Raw genomic sequence first — 7,141 nt, 5'->3', positions numbered from 1 at the left:
GCTCGGCGTGAACAAATGTCTCATACTGTTCCACCCACCAGCTGTATGTAAGTACAGACATCCGCGACACAGATATGAGACCGACAACATGCACTTTTGGACGATTTATTGACAGTTGCGGTTTTTTGGACAGGCATCGACACAGTCACCTACACTGTCATTGTGCGCTCTGTAGCATTCGTTCTGAAGTGGCTTGCAGGTCCCGGACCCCGGCATCTCCGTGTGGAATAGGAGTGTTCAAGCCACGTCAACATTAATATACATATACATGACTTGGATCGATGAGCAGGGTGATCGGAATGTTTTTCCTGGTCAGCGGACAGGGCCGAGGACCCCTCTCGAGGCGGGATTCTCTAACCACACCTCCAGCACATCTGGGACCCTCGCCAGTTAAAATGAACACCAGTTAAACTGTCACACCGGCTTGTCGCTCTTGATGCTTGTTGCGGGAGGGGGTGTGTCGCGGGAGGCTCCGAGGGGAGAGCCATACAAGCTCGGAGGGGAGGGATGAAGGAGCACAGAGGGGAGGGGTGTGTGTGTGTGTGTGTGGGGGGGGGTGCTTTTTTCAAATCGTTCTCAGATTGTAGACCATAGCTTTAAATTTAGTTTATCCAACTTCAGATTTATTAGAAACTCCATGAGCATGGATGCAGCAAAGCTTTACATAAATGCAATGATTGTTTCATGTTTAACATACTGTTTGACGAGTGTTGCACAAGCAAACAAGACCACTCTTAAACCACTTGAAACATTATATAAACAAAGCCTTAAGGTCCTGGATCAAAAACCCAACACCTATCATCACTGCCTTATTTTAAAAAAGCATAATCTTCTGAGTTGGGATAATTTAATTAAGTATGCAAATCTATGCCTGGTCTTTAAAATACTGCACAATACTGCCCCTCCTCCTCTTCAAACATTCATAACCCAGAGATCAAGCAATAACAGGGCAACCAGAGGATCAGCTCGAGGAGACTGTGTTGTCCCCATAAGAAAAAGTGCTTTTGGCCAAGCTGCCTTCTCAGTTAAAGCAGCACAGGACTGGAACTCAATACCAGGGCATATTAGAGAATCAAAGACTCAGTATTCCTTTAAAAGGCAGTTAAGGCAGTGGTTAATCAATAATCAATCATGTACCCACTAATCATGTGAACTACATTATGCTTTGTCATGTCTGTTACTGTCTTATGCCATGTCTACCCACTAATCATGTGAACTACATTGTGCTTTGTCGTGTCTGTCACTGTCTTATGTACATGTCAATGTCCTGTTTTCCAATGCTTGTTATTGTTCGTGCTGTTTCCCTATGTTTGCCCATGTTTGCCATTGCATATCCTGCTTTTTAATGTCTGTTACTGTTTGTGCTAATGTCATAGCTCTATGTGCTATCTACATTTTTTTCCCCCCCTTGTCTGCATGTTATGGCTGCATGCCAGTGTTGCTATGTGTCACCTGCCTTCATGAGCTGTTGTTATGTACATGTCTTATTTGTTATTACGAGCTTTTACTAGGTAAATTGATATGTAAGTTCAGTTGTATGTTAATGCATTGCTTAATTGTTACCCTTTTTTGGTTTTTAGGTTGCCTGTAACATCTGGCCAGGGACAATGGATGAAAATTAGCCTTAATGGCTAACTCTGGCTCACTTGCAGTTTCTTTTAAATTCTGTTGATCAGTGTTGCACTGTCCCTGTCAAATAAACCAATAAATAAATAAATACTTATTCCATTCTGTTTAACAGAACTGCTCAAGCTCTGTCAGGTTGCACGGGGATTGGGCATGAACAGCCCACAAATTGTCCATTGGATTGAGGTCTGGGCTTTGACTCAGAACTACAGAACCTTCACCTTGTTGTCTGTGTAGCTTTGGCTGTTTGCTTCAGGTCATTGTCTTGCTTGAAAATAAATCTTCTCCCAAGTCGTAGTTCTCTTGCAGACTGAATCAGGCTGAGAAGCATCTCCACAGCATGATGCTGCCACCACCACGCTTCACAGTGGGGATGATGTGTTTGTGGTGATGTGCAGTTTGTTGGTGTCCGCCAAACAAAGCATCAAGTCTGATGGCCAAAAAACTCCATTTTGGTCTCATCAGCCCAAAGAACATTCTTCCAGTTGACCTTGGAGTCTCCCACATGCCTTTGGATAAACTCTAGATTTAATTAGCTTTCTTCAACAGTGGCTTTCTCTTGGGCCACTCTCCCATAAAGCTTTGACTGGTGACTTGTTTTATGCAGGCAGAGTCTCTCCCATCTCAGCTGCTGAAGCTTTTAACTGCTTCAGAGTAATCATAGGTGTCTTGGTGGCCTCCCTCACTACTCTCTGTCTCCCACGGTCACTCAGTTTGTGAGGACGGCCTACTCCAGGCAGATTTACACGAGCCATATTCCTTCCATTTCTTAATGATGGATTTAACTGAACTTCGGGGGATGTTCAGTGACTTGGAAATGTTTTTGTATCCATCCCCTGACTTGTACTTTTCAATAACCTTCTCATGGAGTTTCTTGGAGTGTTCTTTTGTCTTCATAGTGTAATTGTAGCCAGTAGTACTGATTAACCAGTGACTGGACCTTCAGACACAGGTGTCTTTATACTACAATCACTTGAGACACATTCACTTGCACTCAAGTGATCTCCATTTTAATTGTGACACTACTCGCACCAAACGGCTGGACCTCTGTTGAACCAGGTCAGTCACTTTGAAGGGGGTGGATACTTATCCAATCATTTATTTTACATTATATATTTTAGTTATGTGACGAAGAGCACATCATCACCTGGCTTTGCACACATGGCACCACGCACTTTGGACTGAGTGTGACTACATATGCACTTTAATAATTGCACAGACACTTTAAGAGGAGCAACAGCACTTTATTGGAGATTTGCACAATACATTTTAATGCATTGCTTTTTTGCACATTTGTATGGATATGTTTACGTATTTATTGAATATTGGTCGCCATGTTTATTGTCCTTTGTCGGGTCTTGGGTTTGCTGGTGGGTGCTGTGTGGGCCACGCAGCTCCACCTAGAGCAGAGGGACATAGGGTTAAATGTGCATATTAAATGTGTTAATTGCTTAAACAAGGAGCTAAGCTAAGAATGTGTATTGTGTTGCTCAATAAGTGTATGCATTGAATAAGTCAAGTGTATTGTGTACTCACCAGTCTTTGTCTTCAGGGTGTGCAGGCAAAAGGCTTCCCCAGGAAACGGTAGTGATGTGTCTTCCGTGTCGAGGGTTCGAAGTGTGTGTCGAGTAGTCCAGGAAGATTTTTGTGAAGCGCGTATCGAGGCTTGTGTCGATGACGTATGTGGTGACGTTCGAAGCCTCGCAAGCCGGCCGCACCACGTGACTGATTCAGGAAATGCGTCGCCGGTTTGGCGTGCGATTCGAAATATAAGGGGCAACGAAACGCAATGGAGGTCTCCCATCACCTCACATTTTGTGGAGTTAGTAACACAAGCACATTCACATCACAACCCTCTCCCAAATTTGTTTCAACTTTCCCCTCTGTCCCTGCCATCATTCTATCAGAAAAACAGACACTATATTAATGAGTATATTATTTGTTTATTGGCATTATCATTTAAGCACAATTCAATTCAAAGCTTCACGCACCGAAGCCCTGGTGTCATTATAATCACTCTGCCTGTTTTACATTTATTGTCCACTTTATGGCACAGTAGAGCAAATGAAGCACCATGAAGCTTCGGCCCATGAGTGAACCAATTGGATGGAAAGCTTCAATGCTTCATGAAGCTTCATCTCGCCATCACTAGGAAACGGAAACGGACCGCTTTTATAGTTCTGGGGGCAACCAAGTGTAAATTGGTGTGGAGGTGGTGGATGTGTGTATTGTATTTTAGTAAATGCAATATGAAGTGGATATGTGTATTTTCTTTGTTAGTGGAGGTAAATGAGGGTGTGTATTTAGGTTACCGATTATGTGGTGTAAATACAGGAATAAAAATGGTGGGTTAAACATGTTGGTAGGCAGTGGATCCCAGTGGATGGAATCTTCCAGGGTCATTAGCTGTGACACCCTATAAATAGGTGCCATTTTGACAACCTGGGTGACATGGTACTGATGTGTCTATGCTGTTTGCTGAGATGGATGAATAAAGAACTACCTCTGTGACCCACCTCAAACCTGCCTGTGGATCATTCTTTGCTGCACCATCCAGCCGTAATTGTGGTCATTCTCACAAGTTAATTGACATTACTTTGTAGAAATCTGTTTTCACTTTGACATTAAAGAGCTTTTTTGTATTTTTTTGTCAGAAAAGCCTAATTATATCAACCATGATTTCATTTGTAGAAGCAGTTAAAGGGGAAAACACCCAAGGGGGTGAATACTTTGTATAGTATTGGAATTGAAAGCAGCTGGCTGTGAAATATCACAGAAAACCTGGTAAGTATAGAAATGACTTTCTCCTTAATGTAGTAATTTGAAAGGGAGTTAACTGAAGGTTGAAGATAAATGTATTTGTCATTTTTTAAACAAGGCTTTAAAAAACATAATAATATGAAAGTCCTGGAGTCCTGCTAGATTTATTTTATGGAGTGTCAAGTGTTGTTGAGGATGAGTTCAGGAGTCTCACAATCTGAGGAGTGAAGCTGCTCTGTAGTCTGGTGGTACAGCAGCAGATACTTCTTTTTTTTGTGATCAAATTTTTATTTTTATTTTCATTTTCATTAAGTTCAACAGAAATATTTCAGGGGATACAATATTATTAGAATGAATTCACAGAGAAAGACAGTTAGCCCAGGACAAAAGAACGTGTCATGGGTAGTATTGATGGTAATAACAACAATAATACAAAATAATAATAATAATAATAATAATAATAATAATAAATAAATACAATAATAATAACAGTAACAATAATAATAATAAATAAAATGTAAAAGTTAAAATAAAAATAAAATTACATACATAAGCTACAAAAAATACACACAAACCCACACAGACCCACAAACATATAGACAAGACAGAGGGGACTTGACATCTAGAGGCACTAAGGTGAGAGAGCCAGTGGCAGAATCAACTTACAGCATGTTTTTCAAAGAGTCAGCGGTGTCACGCCAGGTGTTAAGGGTGCTTTCATTAGCACCATTAATCCGAGCTGTTGAAAGCTCCATGTATATGATGTCCAAAAGGGAGAGAATCCAAGATTGAATAGTTAGAGAATGAGGTGGCTTCCATCGAGTTGCAATCATTTTCTTGGCTGCTGTCAGTCCAGCAAAGATGACTCGCTTTTTGAGTTTAGAAATATTGAGGATTGACAGATCATTTAAAATCAACACACATGTAGTCACAGGCACCGAATCATGTATCAAATCAGACAGTTTGGATGCAACATTGCCCCAGAATTGTCTGACAGGAGGACAGTCCCAGAACATGTGAATAAACGTGCCCCGAGCTTTCAATGAACACAGATTACAACACGGCTCATTAACAATTTTCATGTGATGGAGTTTAACAGGGGTGAGGTATGTTCTGTGTAAGAAATTGAAGTGAATTTGTTGATGGTCTGGATTACGAGATGCTTCATGAATGCTGGACTACACCCCATCCCAATCAAAATCCTGAGCTAGGTCTGAGCAATCTCTCCTCCAGACCCTCTCCACAGGGAGTGAGACAAGGTATGTTACCTGCAGAAAATGGTACAATTTGGATACCATACCCTTAGCTCTGTTTTGTTTAGTAAAAAGATCTCGGAGTGGGTGGGTAGATAGAGAACATTGCCAGGGTACGCCATGTGCTCTAAGTGCTGACCTTAGCTGTAAATAAAAGAAAAAAGTGGAACCTGGCAGATCGAATGCATCCTTAATATCAGCAAAAGAGAGTAATCCAAAATCATTGTAGATGTCTTTTAAATAGTGAACACCCCTCTGTTCCCACTGGGGAGCAGAGATAGGTCTTCCACCAATCAGAAGTGCCTTATTGTTGAATATTGGAGAAAAGGTGTGCCACTTGCAGGAAAGATGACAGTGTGTTTCAGCTAATCTCCATACCAGCACAAGATGGGAGATAATGGGGCCAAGGCGTAGTTGACACTGTTTTTTAGAAATGTTGCTAAAGAGAATATCTTGAAGTGTCCAAGGCTGAACTATATTGCTCTCTAGCATGCGCCAGGAGACAGAGGAATGAGAATCAAACCAGGAGAGCAGGGGCCTGAGCACGAACGACCAAGCATAGAGTTCAAAATTAGGAACTGCCAAGCCACCATCCTCCCTCCTTCTCTGAAGAACAGACAATTTCAGACGTGGCCGCTTCCGGTTCCAAATGAATTTGGAGGTTGCAGATTGGAGCTTGCTCCAGTAATCAGATGGAGGGGGAAGAGGAACCATGGAGCTGACAAAATTGATCCAGGGCAGAATATTCATTTTTATAATAGAGATACGGGCTCGAATAGACATAGGGAGACCAATCCACCGGTCCATGTCCCTCAAGATCTTATTCAGGACAAATGAATAGTTATGCTTAACAATCTGATTTAAAGAAGAAAATATTTCAATTCCTAAATACTTAAAATGTTGTACTATGGGAATATTGGCCGGAAGGATAGATGTTTTAGCAGTGTCATTCAGATGTAAGAGAGCAGATTTGGACCAGTTAATTTTAAAACCTGACATATTACCAAACTCCTCACAGATGGTCAAAAGGTGCGGTGCCGACTGAGCAGGATTTTCCAAGAAAACTAAAACATCGTCCGCATATAGCGACAGCTGGTGCTGGGTGTTATAAATAGAGATGGGGGAGACCAAATCGGACTGGCGAATTGTTTGAGCTAGTGGCTCCAAGGAGAGCACAAATAGTGCAGGGCTTAGCGGACAGCCCTGGCGTGAGGACCTGGAAACTGAGAAGAGGGAGGAGTATGTTTGACCAGTTAGTACCTGTGCTGAGGGGTTTGAGTATAGTGTCTTAATCATACCAATAAAAGTGTTACCAAAGCCCATTGCCTTCAAAACAGACCATAAATACGACCATTCTAATCGGTTAAAGGCTTTCATAGCATCAAGTGAAAGTACAGACATGGGTGTTATGTTATCTGTTGCAGCGTCAATGATGTGAAGTAGACGTCTAACATTATCTGCTGCAAGCCGGGACTTTATGAAGCCTGTCTGATCAGGATTGA

This window comes from Pagrus major, chromosome 21 (assembly GCF_040436345.1).
Source record: "Pagrus major chromosome 21, Pma_NU_1.0".
NCBI classification, from domain to species: Eukaryota; Metazoa; Chordata; class Actinopteri; order Spariformes; family Sparidae; genus Pagrus; species Pagrus major.
The sequence above is the reverse complement of the archived record's forward strand: the minus strand, read 5'-3'. Positions refer to the sequence as shown.